Source organism: Schistocerca cancellata, chromosome 1 (assembly GCF_023864275.1).
Source record: "Schistocerca cancellata isolate TAMUIC-IGC-003103 chromosome 1, iqSchCanc2.1, whole genome shotgun sequence".
Lineage (NCBI taxonomy): Eukaryota > Metazoa > Arthropoda > Insecta > Orthoptera > Acrididae > Schistocerca > Schistocerca cancellata.
Window position 1 is genome coordinate 239,668,730 of NC_064626.1, and position 18,679 is coordinate 239,687,408.

An 18,679-nucleotide genomic window follows, 5' to 3' on the forward strand; every position below is an offset into this window, starting at 1 on the left:
AAGGTGGCATTACTGCAGAAATGTGGGAGAGTACTAGAGAAATGCAGCAGAAAGAATCTGTTACCTCATTGCAGGAATGTGGTAACTGAAATAAGCTTTCCTACCTTTGATGTAAGATAGGGTACCGAGGAGTCTCTGTAATTCCAATTAGAAACTATACTCAAACGAAGTAAAAAACAGAATGGAAAATATCATGGAGTCTTCAGGAATGGGAGGTCATGCATAGCCCTATGAGCATTTAAAAACACCAACAATAAGAAATCACAAAAAATTTTGTAAACTGGAAAAAGGCGTGTAACTCACGAGGGATTGATCCACTCCGACAAGTCGAAACCTATCCTGAAATTTTTCACGCAGGAAGAATACACCGAAAGAAGTGTAGTGTCAAAATTTTAGCTTCTATGGCGCACTGCAAGTATTTAAAAACTGTTAAACTTACTCACTTCTGTCCCAAGAAGAATCACTTATAATAGCAGTCGGTACAACTCTTCCTGCTTAGCGCGCACATCGGTGATAAGCAGATGCAGCTGTGATAAGAGGATGTAGCGCTGTGTAGCGCCAAGTCCAAAGTGCACGCACGTGATTTTAAGCACTTAAACTGCTGCAGCAAAAATATTGCACATCACTAATTTCTTGAATAACTTGCAGTTCATATAAACAGCTATGTTGCAAATGTAATTCTTACAACCGTGACTAGCAGAGGAAAAAAAAATGAAGACAGTGTATGACGTTACATTACCGACGACTTCCATTAATCGGTACTCTAATCTGTTGGCGTTAAACATTTGATAACAAATTTTACGGTACTTTCTGAAAAATATATGTTTTGCTAACACTGAAACAGCTGCTTGTTCAAATGTTCAAATGTATGCAATTTTATGGGACTTAACTGCTAAGGCCATCAGTCCCTAAGCTTACACACTACTTAACCTAAATTATCCTAAGGACAAACACACACATCCTTGCCCGAGGGAGGACTCGAACCTCCGCCGGGACTAGCCTCAGTCCATGACTGCAGCGCCGCAGACCGCTCGGCTAATCCAGCGAGGCAAACAGCTGCTTGTTATTTTCCTGTAGTTGTTACAAAAATTCAATGTGTCTCACCTGTAGCAAAAACAAACATTGTCCTTGTACCTATTACACACGATAAATGAAGAAGTATGCATTCAGGCACTCACAGTCATTAGTAGTTTTATTTAGACAGAACAGGGATGGAGTAAGAAATGGTCGTAGCCATTAGTCTGCACATTGTGTTTAAGGGGCTCCGGAACGCCCTATACTTGCAATGTTAAAATAACGCTTATAAATTACATCTTTCCTCACAAAGTATTTGAGGTAGGAAGTTGAACTTTTTACAGATTATTTATTGGAATATGGGCTACAACTTAACACATGGATTTTACAAAATTTTAGTTCAGTTATTAAAGATGATTTTTTTTCAATTGTAATGAAAATTCACAACATTTTTTTGCAATTTTTTATTTATATATTCAAAAATATACAGTTTTTTGGAAAAAGGCTGTGTTAAATTATGCAGAAGGTACTGTGTAACATTTACTGAAAGTTTGAAACAAATATGTTTGGAAGATCCTTAGAAAACATGTAATTAGTATGAGAAAATAAAAGTTTTGGGAATCGAGCGACAAAGATTGGATTAACTTTTTAGTGCATTCCAGGTCCATAGGATAGATTATCTTCATCCTCTGCAAACTCCTCCTCCAGCTTCCTCTTGTTCCTCCTCCTGTTTACTCTTGCTTGTATTTCTAGACTCTCTACAGCCCTGTCTGCAGCCCGAAGGCGTTCTTGTCTAAAGCAAGCATCGCTCGTACCATGTTAGAACCTATCTTCATTCCCATATTTCTAAATACCTTGCACCTTACAATGTTGCCATCATTGAAAGTCGCAACAGCATCATACACACCAAAGTGAAGTGTTGGTATTCCAACAAATACAGTCTTGGGGATTCTCGACCATATAACACTATTTACACTTTCATTCGGGTTTTGAGTTTTTCCGTGAATACACTTTTTCAGCAGTTCAGGTGCTGCTAAGTCTCTGAAAATAGATTTATCACCTCCATTATTGCATGAGGCGGACTATGCTTATGAGTGTACACTTCACCAGTTAGCAATCCTTTGTTATATTTACACCAACTGTCTTCTTCTTTGGGACACAAGCTATGTTGGGGATTTTCATCGGTTGAAGAAGTATGAAAAAAAAGAGCCTTCTTCATTTCGTCGACACTTTGTGTATTTTGCCTAATAGCCATTCCATAATAGTTCTGTATTTTGTCAATTACACTGTCAGTTAACCTTCCCTTCCCATCCAACCCTTTACCATCACTGAGTTTTTGTTTTTTGTACGAAGCTTTCCGTCGCCGAAGTCTTGTTCCCATTCGCTTCTGTACGTGTCCAATACACTCAAATTTCTGCACTACAACATCATCACCATAGGGCTTCAGTCCTTGAACATGTTTGAAACTTTTAGAATCACCGTCACCAAGGTAATTAACATATGGCACAGCGCCACAGTGGGTCATGCCCATGTAGAACACATTTCAAAAAAAATTTAAAAATAGTTGTAGTCTTCGGAATTGAATAAATTATATATCTATTAAAAGGTAATAGTCTGCAGATTCAGAAAACGCAAAAAAGTAAAAATTGAACTTTTCATGATTTTGAGCCTTTCCGGAGCCCCTTAACGACACTGTTCCGCTAATAAGCCCGATATAACAAAGAACTATCGGAAATTATACTATCCGACAATTTTCTGGAAAATGTTTTTCCTCTGTTGACATTTTTTTCCAAGATGCTGAATCACACTATTAGTTCCATTGGAATCTGAATTACTGTATATTAACAGTATTTCCGCCGTCCTCCTAAAAAAATGGCTCTGAGCACTATGGGACTTAACTTCTAAGGTCATAAGTCCCCTAGAACGTAGAACTACTTAAACCTAACTTAACCTAAGGGTTAGATTGCACTACTTTTAACAGACTGATCTCGTACTCGTATTTGGGAGGATGGACCTATGAAGGCCCTAATTGCCATCTGGTCAACCTGATTCAGGCTTTATGTAGTTTCCCTGGATTACTTCCTGCACAACTCAGAATGGTTCGCACTATGATGTAATGGCCGCTACTTGTCCCATCCTTTGTTTAACAGTGCCGAACGAGGTAACGCAGTGATGAGTTCAAAAATGGTTCAAATGGCTCTAATCACTATGGGACTTAACATCCGAGGTCATCAGTCCCCTAGACTTAGAACTACTTAAACCTAACTAACCTAAGGACATCACACACAGCCATGCCCGAGGCAGGATTCGAACCTGCGACCGTAGCGGTCGCGCGGCTCCAGACTGTAGCGCCTAGAACCGCTCGGCCACTCCTGCCGGCCATCCTCCTAAGGACAGAGATGACGTTAGTCGTCATGCTCAGGCTAAAAGACCGAGAAAAACAATAAATTATTTTCTACAGATGGTAAAAAGACGTTTCGGATGTAACATTGAAAATTATCCTCTCCGGTTTTTCCAGATTTTGCTGCGTCTGTTACAAGACTTTTGCAAGTAAACAGGCTTTATTTTTAGTTTTTGGTCCTCAGTTACATTAATGTTCCTGAAGACAGAGATGAAGCTGCGGAAACAGTAATCCACTGATACTTACCGCTGGCACTGTTATAAATTAATGTGTCAGAGCATACATCGACTCTACAAGCGACTATGGCTTATTCCTTATTTTCGTTGTTAACACTTGGCTATACCGTAAAGATAAATTGTGGATATTAAATGAGTTGCAGGTTCGAGGGAATAGTAATTATGAAAAATTGTGTCAGAGAAACAATCAGCGGAAACTGAAATTGGCTTTATAAATTTCTATAGGGTTCTGTCGTGTTATCTGTTTACCGATGTGCCGTTAACCCCGATATGTGCTCACTATGTGTCATGCACTGTCTGCCACAGCCGCCCTAGCGAGCTTGTAGCCTGTCTTAGCAGCTAAAATTTTGACATTGTTTTCCTTTCTGTGTATTCTCCCTATATAAAAATTTTAGTGGAGGTTTCAACATATCGGACTGGACAGCTTCCTTGCATTTAATTGGGTGGAGCAGGACTTCGCAACTGACTGAAAAAGTAGAGCAATTATTAAATAACGACTGGCAGACACCATTTTGAAAGTAAATTTTCTCGCACTAGTTTCCAGTTATTTAGAAACAAAGATAAGCACAAGGAGACAGACTGTCACCAAACCTTTCTAATATTGTCTTGGAGGAACTCATGAAAATCTGCGAAACTGTTCTGGAGGCAGAATGAACGAAAATAACGTAGCACGTCAGAAAGAGAAGGAAACTAGAAATTAAATGCTTAGCACTTGCTGAAGATCTGACATAATTGGTTCAAAACCAAGACAATATTGGAATTGCTGTGAGACATTACTGAAGAAACCTGGCCTGTAAGTTTCCTATCAGAGACAGATATATAGCACATAAGCATCAAAGAAAATGATACATGACAAGACAGCAAGTTAGAGAACGGAGTGGTTCGGATCTCTAGTTGATTAGTTTCAATATAAGGTCTGAATAAATAGAAGAACAAAGATGGAGCCCGACTACCAGAACTAGCATACGAGGTAGTCTAAAACAGGTGCAATAAACGAATGCTACTTTGCGCTCTAGTATACGCTAAACGGAATTTCTCGACACCAAATAGTGGACAATAATATGAAGTGTGTCCACTTCGATGACGGCTTGAAAACTGGATTTGTATGGAGGAATGGTAGCCCGTTCTTCCTCAAGAGCCGAAACCACAGCAGACAGTGCTGCCGGATGCTGGAGTCTGGAGTGAAGCAGACGTTGTAGCTCATCCCAAAGGTGTTACATTCGACTCAGGTCGGGACTCTGGGAAAGCCAGCCCAGTTCAAGTATGCTGTTATCTGGAAAACATCTCCTCACAAGTAATGCTTTATGACTGGGTGCAATGTCATACTGACACAAACAATCGCGATCTATGAACTGTTCCTCTAGTGTATGCAGCACATAACGCCGTGAAATGTTTTCATATCCTTTCGCAATAGCTTTTTTTAAGCACAGTAATGGGACTACTCCCCAACCACGAAAAAAAAAAAAATCATCATTCTGCAAGACCATATACACGTCACTTCAATAATGGGTGGCTGTTTGATTTGGGAGAGGGGACCAAACAGTGAGGCCATCTTTCCCATCTGATTATGGAAGCCGGCCGCTGTGGCCGAGTGGTTATAGACGCTTCAGTCTGGAACCGCGCTGCTGCTGTGGTCGCATGTTCGAATCCAGCCTCGGGCATAGATGTGTGTGATGTGCTTAGGTTAGTTAGGTTTAAGTAGTTCTAAGTCTAGGGGACTGGTGACCTCAGATATTAAGTCCCATAGTGCTTAGAGCCATTTAAACCATTTGGATTCGGGAAGGCTGGGGAAGGAAGTCGGTCGTGCTCTTTCAAAGAAACGAACCAGGCGTTTGCCTAGACCGATTTAGGGAAATCTCGGGAAACCTAAATCAGGATGGCCGGACGCGGTTTTGAACCGTCACCCTCAGTGTGATAATCACTGCGCCATCTTGGTCGCTCAATGTCGGCTCTAAACATAATGGCAGGCAACGTTCTCCAGGCATTCGCCAAACCGAAACGCTTCCATCTGGTTACCACATGGCTTAGAGAGATTCATCGCCCCAAATCATTCGTTCCCATACTTCCAGTGTCCATTGGCGTTGTTATTTACACCACCTCAAGGGACGATTAGCATTGACTATAGAAATGTTTGTCTTACAAGGGGCTGCTCGACCATCGTACACCAGCAGTTGTGGACTCCTGTCGTTAATTTCAAGCGAATTCTATAGACACCCCCGGCGGTCCCTGTCCGTCGGTATACGAGGTCTTAGCTTAACTTTGGGTGTTCCTTCAGCGTTTCCACTTCAGTCACATCATTAGCAGCCGACATGGACGGCCTTAGATGAGTTAAAATGTTCATGGCGGATTTGTTACTCAGGTCACATCCAATGACTGGTCCACATTCGAAGTCACTAAGCTCTTCCCATCGACCCACACTGCTGTTACTGCATCTGTACTCAAAACATAATACTTCCGAATAAAATAATTTTGGGTATTAGGACACATCATTGAAAACCACTAAAAGAACTAAATTGCCGACCCATCGACTGACCGACTTGCTGCACTCCTCTCCAGCGTTACCCTGAAGAGGACTGCAGGGAATCGGTCGAAACGTCAGCAATTTAGTTGTTTTAGTAGTTGACAACAGTGCTGCCCAACACCCAAATTTATTGTATTGAGAACAATACAGGCCGTGGAAGCCTACGAACATATAACATAACGCTTACAGCCTTCCTTCATACTGACGGGTCCGGGTATCGTGACAGCTTGTGGTCAATTCCGCATTACGCAGAGGCGGCCAGACACTTTTGAATAGGTAGTGTACGTTGAAGAAGTCACTGACTTCGCTATGTTACGCTTACCAACAGATAACAGAAGCCTGCACTAGTCGTTCATATTGCCTCAGAAAAAATTAAAAATGGGTCTAATGTCCCCGATCGGCTAAACGTACTTGGCTAAAAACTAAAACTGAAAACTAGACACCCCCCGATGACGCCTTGGAAGGCACAACGGTACCGATAGCCCACCGTGTCATCCTCAGCCCAAGGGCGTCACTGAATGCGGACATGGAGGGGCATGTGGTCAGCACACCGCTCTCCCAGCCCTATGTCTGTTTACGAGACCGGAGCCGCTACTTCTCAGTCAAGAAGCTCCTCAGTTTGCCTCACAAGGGCTGGGGGCACCCCGCTTGCTAACAGCGCTCGGCAGACAGGATGGTCTCCCATCCAAGTGCTATCCCAGCCCGACAGCGCTTAACTTCGGTGATCTCACGGGAACCGGTGCTACCACTGCGGCAAGGCCGTTGGTTAAAACGTACTTGCCTCTAATTGGAAATTCCCTTCTAAAGATACCCAATCGGGAATCCATCTGCCCCACTCCCATTTCGCTGGAATTTGATAGAAAATAACCGAGTTCTACCACCACCACCTTCACTACACGTAAACACTGTAATCGCTAGTTTTAAGCACGAATGTAGCACTCGATCCAACAAACGTGTAGATAAACAAACGCTTCGAAACACAACATGGTGGCGCGCTCGGAGTGACGTCACGACCTGCTATGAATTTCGTGCCGCGACCTTGTCTCTAGGTGGTGGTGGTTCTACAGTGGGTTAGTTCTCACGCATCCCGCTCTGACCATTCCGGCAAGGAATCGGGAAATCAGCAACAAGAAGAAAAAAGAAAGAAAACAACTTTGTGGTCTCTAGGTAACATATATGCTTCTTAACGTAGTATTCACAGGTAGAGTCCTAGATTGGGCCAACGTGAAGGTTTTAAATGCACCTTTTATAGGCGTGGTTTCAAAACTGACTACGAGAAACTGCAATAAATCTGCACGTTTGTATGTGATTAACATAAATAGAACACTTTCTTGCGCGATGAATACGTAAGAAAATCTAAGGAAACAGTACGAAATATCGATGAGACGGCCGTCTAGGCATGTGAGCAGACACCAAAAGCGCTTGTTTCATTCATCAAGGGACGGACGATTCCGTCTCCCACGCTTCCCAAACTGAACTACGTCGCCGTCTGCAATGACAGCGATGCTGCAGAGTCGTATTATTGGACAAGTAGAATCACCTGCGTGGGACCGTTGTGGACAGGATCAGGATACAAGTCGAGTGAGTGTCCCGCCTGCTGGATATGGGCGACAGGCGAGCAGCTTATGAATCCGAGAGGAGGCGCGTGGGCCTGGTTTATTCAATGTGCAGTAACGGCCGCAGCGAGGGCGCCGCCGCCCACTTGTGCGGCGCCGTCTGACGTCACTGGCACGGTGAAATCGCAGCCAGTTTCAGTGGCTGAGGCGTCGACATCGGTGTCTTCACCAGTGCTGATTCTGCCAATACTATGTCTCACTGACGAAGCTGACAGTACTAAAATCTATACTCATTTTCCACACACAAGCAACGATAAAAAAAAGTTCAAATGTGTATGAAATCTTATGGGACTTAACTGCTAAGGTCATCAGTCCCTAAGCTTACACATAACTTAACCCAAATTATCCTAAGGACAAATACACACACCCATGCCCGAGGGAGGACTCGAGCCTCCGCCGGGACCAGCCACACAGTCCATGAGTGCAGCGCCATAGACCGCTCGGCCAACCCCGCGCGGCACAAGCAACAGTAATTTCACTTTGTATATAAAAGGCGATATACCGGATGATGACGCAATGACTCATCATCGCCCAACCAAAATAACTAACGACAGAAACTTTAAATTTACAAAATATGATGGTCTTGTACTTGTACTCTATGCGTTGTTTAAGAAGGACCTTTTTTTTCTGAATCCCATCCCTAAGGGGCTGAAATAGTGGACGACAAGCTTTTTGAAATTATGTCGCTGTTACGGAAATTTTAAGATTTGGTATACGAAAATTGATATTTATTTTCTTGGTTGGATATAAACAAATACGACTTTCATCTACATCTACTTCTACATCTACATCCATGCTCCGCAAGCCACCAGACGGTGTGTGGCGGAGGGTACTTTGAGTACCTCTATCGGTCCCCCCTTCTATTCCAGTCTCGTATTGTTCGTAGAAAGCAGGATTGTCGGTATGCCTCTGTGTGGGCTCTAATCTCTCTCATTTTATCCTCATGGTCTCTTCGCGAGCTATACGTAGGAGGGAGCAATATACTGCTTGACTCCTCAGTGAAGGTATGTTCTCCAAACTTTAACAAAAGCCCGTACCGAGCTACTGAGCGTCTCTCTTGCAGAGTCTTCCACTGGAGTTTATCTATCATCACCGTAACGCTTTCGCGATTACTAAACGATCCTGTAACGAAGCGCGCTGCTCTCCGTTGGATCTTCTCTACTGATCTATCAACCCTATCTAATACGAATCCTACACCGGTGAGCAGTATTCAAGCAGTGGGCGAACAAGTGTACCGTAACATACTTCCTTTGTTTTCGGATTGCATTTCCTTTGGATTCTTCCAATGAATCTCAGTATGGCATCTGCTTTACCGACCATTAATTTTATATGATCATTCCATTTTAAATCACTCCTAATGCCTACTCCCAGATAAGTTATGGAATTAACTGCTTCCAGTTTCTGACCTGCTATACTGTAGCTAAATGATAAAGGATCTTTCTTTCTATGTATTCGCAGCACATTACACTTGTCTACATTGAGATTCAATTGCCATTCCCTGCACCATGCGTCAATTCGCTTCAGATTCTCCTGCAGTTCAGTTCAATTTTCCATTGTTACAACCTCTCGATATGCTACAGCATCATCCGCAAAAAGCCTCAGTGAACTTCCGATGTTATCCACAGGGTCATTTATGTATATTGTGAATAGCAACGGCCCTACGACACTTCCCTGCGCCACACCTGAAATCGCTCTTATCCGGAAGACTTCTCTCCATTGAGAATGACATGCTGCGTTCTGTTATCTAGGAACTCTTCAGTCCAATCACACAATTGGTCTGATAGTTCATATGCTCTTACTTTGTTCATGAAGCGACTGTGGGGAACTGTATCGAACGCCTTGCGGAAGTCAAGAAACACGGCATCTACCTGGGAACCCGTGTCTATGGCCCTCTGAGTCTCGTGGACGAACAGCGCGAGCTGGGTTTCACACGACCGTCTTTTTCGAAAACCGAGCTGATTCCTACAGAGTAGATTTCTAGTCTCCAGAAAAGTCATTATACTCGAACATAATACGTGTTCCAAAATTCTACAACTGATCGACATTAGAGAGACCTACGGTACTCCGCTGCAAGAAGGGGGCGAAGTTGCTTCGCGTACTCTGTGTAAAATCGAACTGGTATCCTATCAGGTCCAGCGGCCTTTCCTCTTTTGAGCGATTTTAATTGTTTTTCTATCCCACTGTAATCTATTTCGTTATCTGCCATTTAGTCATCTGTGCGACAATCCAGAGGAGGAACTTAAGTGCTGTCTTCCTCTGTGAAACAGCTTTAGAAAAAGACATTTAGTATTTCGGCCTTTAGTCTGTCATCCTCTGTTTCAGTACCATTCTGGTCACAGAGTGTCTGGACATTTTGTTTTTATGCACCTACCGCTTTGACATAAGACCAAAATTTCTTAGGATTTTCTGCCAAATCAGTACACAGAACTTTACTTTCGAATTCATTTCAGCCTTTTTGGAAGTTTGACCGCTGTGGAGTGAAATAGTGTATGAAAGTTACTTTTGAAAAATAAATCATTATTAAAGAACTACTAGTTTTTAAAGCTACATTTATGAAAATTGGTATCTGATTTCTTGGATCGAAATTAAAAAAAAAAATGCGGTTCAATGTCTTTGGAAATTCAGGCCCTAAGGGAGTGAAATGGGGAATGAATTATTTTTATGACAATGGTTCATTATGAAAGCTTTTTTAAAGCCAAATCTATTAAAATTTGAATTTGGCTTCTCGGTCATTAATATAAAAATACGTGTTTCTCTGTTCTAGGAAACTCAACCACTAAGAGGATAAAATATGGGAAGAAAATTTTTATGGAAATATTTCATTATGAAACCATTTTTGAAGCTAAATCTACAAAAATTTGTATTTGGCTTCTCCGTTAGAAATTTAAAAATTTATTTGGAAATTCAACCCATAAGGTGAAATGAAAATATTTCATTATGAAAATATTTTTAAATCTAAGTCTTTGATAATTGGTATTTGGCTTCTCAGTTAGAAATCAAAAAAATAGGTGTTCCACGGTTTTAGGAAATTCAACCCCTTACGGTGTGAAACAGGGCATCATCATCCAGCCCAGACTGATTCAGATAGAAAATTGAAATTTGGAGACGATATTTATCTTACACTGTTGGCATCGTTTAAGGAAGGACTGTTCCGAATTCCACTCCTAAGGGAAAGAAACAGGGGATGAAGAGTTTTATGAGATTATTTCATTAAGGAAGGATTTTCAAAGCTAATTTTATGAAAATTTGTATTTGGATCCTCTGTTAGAAATTAAAAAAGATGTGTCTCACTGTTTTTGGAAATTCAACCCGCAGGGTGGTGATACAAGGGGAAGAAGACTTAAGAAAATATGTAGTTACATTACAAACAAATTGTATTTCACTTCTATATCAGATATAACAAAATGTGTGTCAGGGGATGAAAGTTTCCATGGAAAAGGCATGACTAACAGAAACCTTTGACTCCAGGTAACAGAAAAGTCCATGCTCCTGTGACCTTGATTGGCGTGTGTATCTATCCTTGCAGTAGATAGTTGCAGGGACTTGGGCTGTTTAGAATTGAATGTAAATTAAAACACCTGTAGCAGTCTCTTTTGCATTTAATTTACTCATGCAACAAGTTCCGATATTCCATTACACATCTTCTGCCCCCTTGACCAACGTAAACTAGGAGGACTCTAATGTCGTATCTAGTCACAATACGACAAAATATTAAATAGCCAATGTCCGTAGATTTTTGGTTCACACGACATTATTAATTTGTGAAAAAACAAAAAAATTCGATTAAAGAAAAAAAAATGTGCAGACCATACAGTCTACGCGAGCGAAGCAGCGGAGACTAAGCTGGTAGTTTTATAAATAGCACAGCATTTTGTATGTTCTCTTCTTACTCTCTGAAGATGCCATAAATGTTTATTGCATGAAAAAAAAATCAGCTGAACTGCCGATCACCGTTTCCCTGTTAGCAGATAAAAGAATTCTTGCCTGCCAGTCTTCTGTCCGCCGACTGTGGAGACATCAGACCTGTTCACATACTGCAAGTGTTCCGATTGACAGAATCAGTGACATACAGAATAAAAAGAATAGGGACAAAACTACAGACCAGTAACAGAAAGCAAGTTCGAAGAAATCATAGTATAACATTCGCCTAAAACAGAATGCATGCAAGATAAATCATCGTATGTCCATCGTTGTAGTAGGTGGTTGCTAGTACTTCGGCTGTTCAGTATGGAATTAATATTAAGACACCTGCAGCCATCTTATTTGCATTTAATTTATACACACAAACAGCATCGGTGTTCTACTACACCATCATAACGGAAGCCAATATTAAATAGCCGGTGTCCGTAAATGTCTGGTTCACACCACACAATCACATCAAACGACGTCCCGTCGGTAAGCATCGACTTTGAAATTGTTCTAACATGGAGAATTTTTAGGCATCATGAGAGAGGTGGCGCAGTGGTTAGACACTGGACTCGCATTCGGGAGGACGACGATTCAATGCCGCGTCCGGCCATCCTCATTTAGGTTTTCCGTGATTTCCCTACATCACTCCAGGCAAATGCCGGGATGGTGCCTCTGAAAGGGCACGGCCGACTTCCTTATCCATCCTTCCCTAATCCGATGAGACCGATGACCACGCTGTCTGGTCTCCTTTCTCAACCAACCAACCATCATGAGCGATGGCCCACCACCCTGTTTCCTTGTAATCTAAATTGTATTCATTATTATTTCACTTAATCACCTTCAGAGATCTTACTTTTTTGTATTTAAACGGGGTCTGTTGGTTTTTCGTTAGTTTTGCGAGTTCGGTAATTCTCTGTGTGGCACTGACCACCACGTGGTTCACAATCTATGTTTTACGGTTATCGATCCCTTCAATCGGAGGGCACGCACTCCTCTCTGAGTATAAAGAATCCCCGTAACCTCGATTACAATTTTCTGCAAACCAGTTTTGTTGGAATTACGTCCTTTATTCCGCGGAGTAAGTCTGACTTCCCTTACAGGTACCTAACTGTTGTATACCTCTCTAATCTCATGGTACTACTAATCCTAAATGTAACAAATCCCTGGGTCAGATTTTGTTGAAATAATTGGGTTTTGTCAGGTGTGATGCACTTGGGTTTCCTCCTCCCTTTGTGTGACTTATTACACGTGACGATCCACTTTATTCCCTTTTGGCTATTTCCATAGCCTCAAATACCATGATTCTTCCTCGTCAGCTTAGTTAATTAGATACAGACTTCACTGCGTAACTGACGTCAGTGAGCTTGCTTGTAATGTAATTATTGTAATATAAATAATGTAATTTTTGCTTTCGATGTGGAGAGAGATTTCTATGTAACAAATATTCAGATCTTGGAACTGATTCCTAGTTGATTAATCCTTCTCACGCTCTCCACTACTACTGATATTAAATGATAGTAAGATCATTCGAGAAACACGTTGCCTTTCAATAAGAGGAATTATTTCAAAGAAGATTGCTTGCTACCGTGTGGTCGCACAGAATCCCAAGCAATTCTATCTGTTGCGCAACTTAATGTCTTTATCGTTAGTTTAACTAATGCTTAATCTATTAATGTAACGACGCTTTCACTTACGGTGAGCGACGATATTGCTTGCCTAGGCGTAACGGAAAAAAAAACATTTCATCACGATTAATGAGTAATCTCGGTAATCTATCTAAATTCATTTGATATGTCGAAAGAGAAGGTTCCCGTCACAGGGTAGCAGAACGTTAAAAAGAAAAGAGGCCACCCTTTTCAATCGCCAAGTTGGGTTTAAGCAGAACCTTTGTCCTCTGCTGCCGTTAATGATATCGGCTGCGAAAAGCAACTGACCTCTTTTTTTTCAAATTCAGAATGCAAACTGTCATTATAAGTGTTGCAAAAGCTTTCATATGACCTTTTGACGAGGCCCAAAATTAAAGCTACTAGATGTTATCGTGTTTTTTAAAGAGATAGAAAGATAAACAAATGTTACGAGGCATTGATATTCATAGACGGCACAGTTATGAAAGGATACCTTTATGCCGTCCACATATTGAAGTTCCTCTGCAAATCAAACAAACACGGGATCCGAGAAGCTGTTCTGAATTAACGTGACTTGGAAATGTACGTGAAATGCAAGAAATGTAAGGGGAATGCTAGTGAAGCGAACGGATAAAGCCTACACCAGGCAGCAAAAAAATGGTTCAAATGGTTCTGAGCACTATGGGACTTAACTTCTGAGGTCATCAGTCCCCTAGAACTTAGAACTACTTAAACCTAACTAACCTAAGGACAGCACACACATCCATGCCCGAGGAAGGATTCGAACCTGCGACCGTAGCGGTCACGCAGTTCCAGACTGTAGCGCCTAGAACCGCTTGGCCACCCCGACCGACACCAGGCAGCAGTCTCACCCAAAAGCAACATGCTGAGAAACCGCAGCTGCCACCTCCGCCTACAAAAAAAAAAAAAGAAACAGCACCAGAAACAACTATATGTGCCGGGCCCAGAATTCCCTGTTTCAAGGCACGATGATTCAACCGAATTTTGGCGGCATGCACTTTCATTGTCACTGGTTCTCACCGGTCAAAGTCCCTGAAGTATGCAAGAGATGTTACGCTAGGTAGCACAACAATGGCCTGTCGAACTTATGAGGCTCGCGATACTTGGAGAAGAAGCCACTCGCGCTGCGCACGCTTACGCGCAATATAAGGGCTCATTGGCGAGCCCTCCTCACTGCCAACTCATAATTTACATAGACCAGTCTCAAGGTCCGTCAAAAACGCACTCTACATCTACATCTACATCTACATTTATACTCCGCAAGCCACCCAACGGTGTGTGGCGGAGGGCACTTTACGTGCCACTGTCATTACCTCCCTTTCCTGTTCCAGTCGCGTATGGTTCGCGGGAAGAACGACTGTCGGAAAGCCTCCGTGTGCGCTCGAATCTCTCTAATTTTACATTCGTGATCTCCTCGGGAGGTATAAGTAGGGGGAAGCAATATATTCGATACCTCATCTAGAAACGCACCCTCTCGAAACCTGGCGAGCAAGCTACACCGCGATGCAGAGCGCCTCTCTTGCAGATTCTGCCACTTGAGTTTGTTAAACATCTCCGTAACGCTATCACGGTTACCAAATAACCCTGTGACGAAACGCGCCGCTCTTCTTTGGATGTTCTCTATCTCCTCCGTCAACCCGATCTGGTACGGATCCCACACTGATGAGCAATACTCAAGCATAGGTCGAACGAGTGTTTTGTAAGCCACCTCCTTTGTTGATGGACTACATTTTCTAAGGACTCTCCCAATGAATCTCAACCTGGTACCCGCCTTACCAACAATTAATTTTATATGATCATTCCACTTCAAATCGTTCCGCACGCATACTCCCAGATATTTTACAGAAGTAACTGCTACCAGTGTTTGTTCCGCTATCATATAATCATACAATAAAGGATCCTTCTTTCTATGTAATCGCAATACATTACCTTTGTCTATGTTAAGGGTCAGTTGCCAGTCCCTGCACCAAGTGCCTATCCGCTGCAGATCTTCCTGCATTTCGCTACAATTTTCTAATGCTGCAACTTCTCTGTATACTACAGCATCATCCGCGAAAAGCCGCATGGAACTTCCGACACTATCTACTAGGTCATTTATATATATTGTGAAAAGCAAAGGTCCCATAACACTCCCCTGTGGCACGCCAGAGCGCATACGTACTTGTTCCGCAGGCACTTAACATCATTATCATCGTTGTTATCCGCCATTTCACAGTCACTGGTGGATGAAGGCCTCTAGAATTTCCCATACATTACAGCCTCTCAAATAAACCCATCCACGTCACATCTATACGTTTCCTGATTTTACCTGTTCACTTTCTATTCCATTTCTTTCTTGGTATTTTCTTACATCTAGGCATCCGGACAAGCAAGAATGTCATTCATTTATTTACTATCCATTCGCTAAGTTAACCTTCGGCCCAGTTACATTTAGTTTCTATCACAGTGGAAACTACGTCTTCTACTCCAGTTTGCTTTCTGATGCATTTATTTGTTTTCATTTCTCTCCAGCACGTTCCCAACATACATGTTTGTTTTGCTCGCTGCACTGAAGTGATTTTGCTTATAAAGCATATGTCTCACTGTCATAAGACAAAACTGCCAAAAGAAAGTGCGAACTTCTCGTATCAGGCAGCTCCATATCTGAGTTTCAAAAAGCCTAGTTTCTAGATGTAGGAGACAATGCAGTAAACTGACTCTCTGTTCTGGAAATTTACAATAAACACGTTGAATTGGGTTTGGAAATCAAATTATGAACCATTCCCTTACGTGAAGGAATTAGTTAGGCGCCACGTGTTTTTTGCTGCAAGTGGTAACGTACTGCTTATTTTAATATTTTAGTTATTACGTTTTGAAGAGGAGAAGGTAAGTACATGGTTCATCTCCGATTTGGAAACGACGTGCTACAGGCTGTCTAAGAATTTGTTAATTGTCACATGTTTCCAAAATACGTCACATTCGAACACCCTCAAAGAGGTAAAAATGTCAGTGCGGAAAATTGAAAGTGTCTGGGCACCACACACTTAAGATGCGTTCCACTTCAGTATTTTTGTTTTATTTCTCAGAAGTAAGTCTTAAATTCCACATTCAATAGCTTTTCTGTGCACCTCACATGGAAGCCAAAGTTTGTAACTGCGTTATAATGTTTAGGGGGAAAAAACACAGGAGATACAACATATACAACATATACAACATACTAGTGCAGCCTAGGGACAATTTATCCATAAACTGCTGTACTGTCCAGGCGAAACTGTCTAATATTATATAGTCTCTTTGGGAATCAACAGCGTTCTTTGGACGGCATCTATCTAGAGTGAACTGTCGACTATTTTTACGTGATGTTGTTCCTGTTCATCGGCTATTGCACTGCAGACAATAGAATATTTTCCATGTGTCTCAAATATGGCGGCAAATACTTTTTTATTCGTAGTTTTCTTGATGGCGTTTTATGGTCTGTTAACAGTTTACATACTTACGCTTAATCATTAGAATTAACAATACTGAGTCAAAAATTAAGAAGTGCGAGAGCAAACACCCACATGGTGTATATGACGTCGACTGATACTGAGTCAATCGTGAATCAGGCACATCCTTTTTTACTCAGTGCTGAATGTAATCTAAGCAACGGATTTACTAACGCTATTCTTTATTTAGGCCCGACCATGTGAATCTGAAGGTGGGGAACTGAGACAATATTTATCATTTGAAAAGACGAATGTGACAAACTCATTATTTAAGTGCATTCTATGGTTTATTATAAAAGACATTAGGAAAAGCAAAGCATTGAAAACAATTATGAGAATATCAATGCTTCAGCGATATACTTTCTGATTAAAAGTACAAATTTCAAACCAAGAGATCTCAATGTGACTCAGAAGTTGAATCTGCCTAATAATCTCGTCTGTGACTATGTGAAATGTATCGTAACGTGACTTGACGACGAACGCAGTAATTGTTTGTCTGCAATAAGAAACTGAGATCCCAAAGATCTAAGGATGCACTGAAAAATACCAGACAGTGTAACATATCTGGAATTTGAACTACAAACTCTCACATGTCCTACCACGCTGGAGCATTAAATGACACTTACCCTAACCTTACATTTTAATACGAGCAGAGTGGAGGCAGCACGCCTCTCTGGTAGCAAGCTCAGTGCTACGATTGTGCAGCTCGGGACTCAGGCGCAGGAAACTGCATTTGATGGGAAGGAATTCATATTGTATGCTCATATCAAGCTTATCATGTTTGATCTATGTCATGTTTAATGGTGACGAATAATGCATATTTAGTTACTCACTTGTACACTGATGGGAATTGTACGATTATACTTAAGTCTAAGGCCATGGTTTGAAAATGGACGTGATTGTCCGAAATTAGTCACAACAAATAAATGACTAATATCGCAACTGTGACGGATACTGAAGGTAAATAAAGATTTTAGTAACCCATGTTGCTGGTCCTATCGTTCATCAGTACGTTGGACTTCGTGAGAGGTTATGTTTTTAGTCTTTCCATACGTTTGTCCAACCACTGTGTTTTGTGTTTGCCCACGACGACTTTGGGAGGTCAAAAATTCCCGCGTCTCGATCAATTCGTAGTCCACGAACACAGATCGTCCGAAACCTATCTTAATTTATTCATTCACGAGATTGAAAACGGTATCGATAGCGGAGCCTAGACTGATGCCGTGTTTCTTAACTTCTGTGAAAGACTAGAATGCGTGTTCAAATAGTTGCATATCAAATATAGAATACGTGCTTACTGAATATTGGAGCAAATACCCGATTTTACTGAAGTTCACCAACTAACAGAACACTGTACATAATTCTTAATGAGAACATTGTCAGAAGTCAAACCAGAGCGGACAGCATTCCCAATGGAGTGTGATACGAGTTTTAATTTTCACAATATTTACAAATAACCGTGTAGGTAATAGTTTTAGCTCCCTAAAATTATTCCCAGTAGATGATGATACATCATATCATCAGAAATCGTTATGTAATTCTTAGTGCTATTCAAAGGAACCATCCCTAAATTTGTCTGGAGCGGTTTAGCGAAATCATGGAAAACCTAAATCTCATTGACAAGGTGGATATCTGAACAGTCATCCTCACGAATGGGAATCCAGTGTGTTAACTAATGTGCCATCTTGTTCAGTGCACAGCCAAAGAGTGTACTGTGTTGGTACTAAGGGATTTAAGGCATTGTACATAAAACTTTGATAAGAATTTCTTAGTTTTGCAAACATATTCAAATTTTAAAAAATTATTTTAAATTTTCAAAACCACTTGAGTTGTGTATAATGTCTATAGCGTTAAGGAAAACCCTATACATGT

At 41.4% G+C, this 18,679-nt stretch overlaps 1 pseudogene; it reads right to left on the reverse strand.

Annotated features, from left to right (window-relative positions):
* Positions 1–6,821: 6,821 nt before the first annotated feature.
* Positions 6,822–6,939, reverse strand: LOC126100217 (5S ribosomal RNA; annotated as a pseudogene).
* Between the last annotated feature and the right edge of the window lie 11,740 nt (positions 6,940–18,679).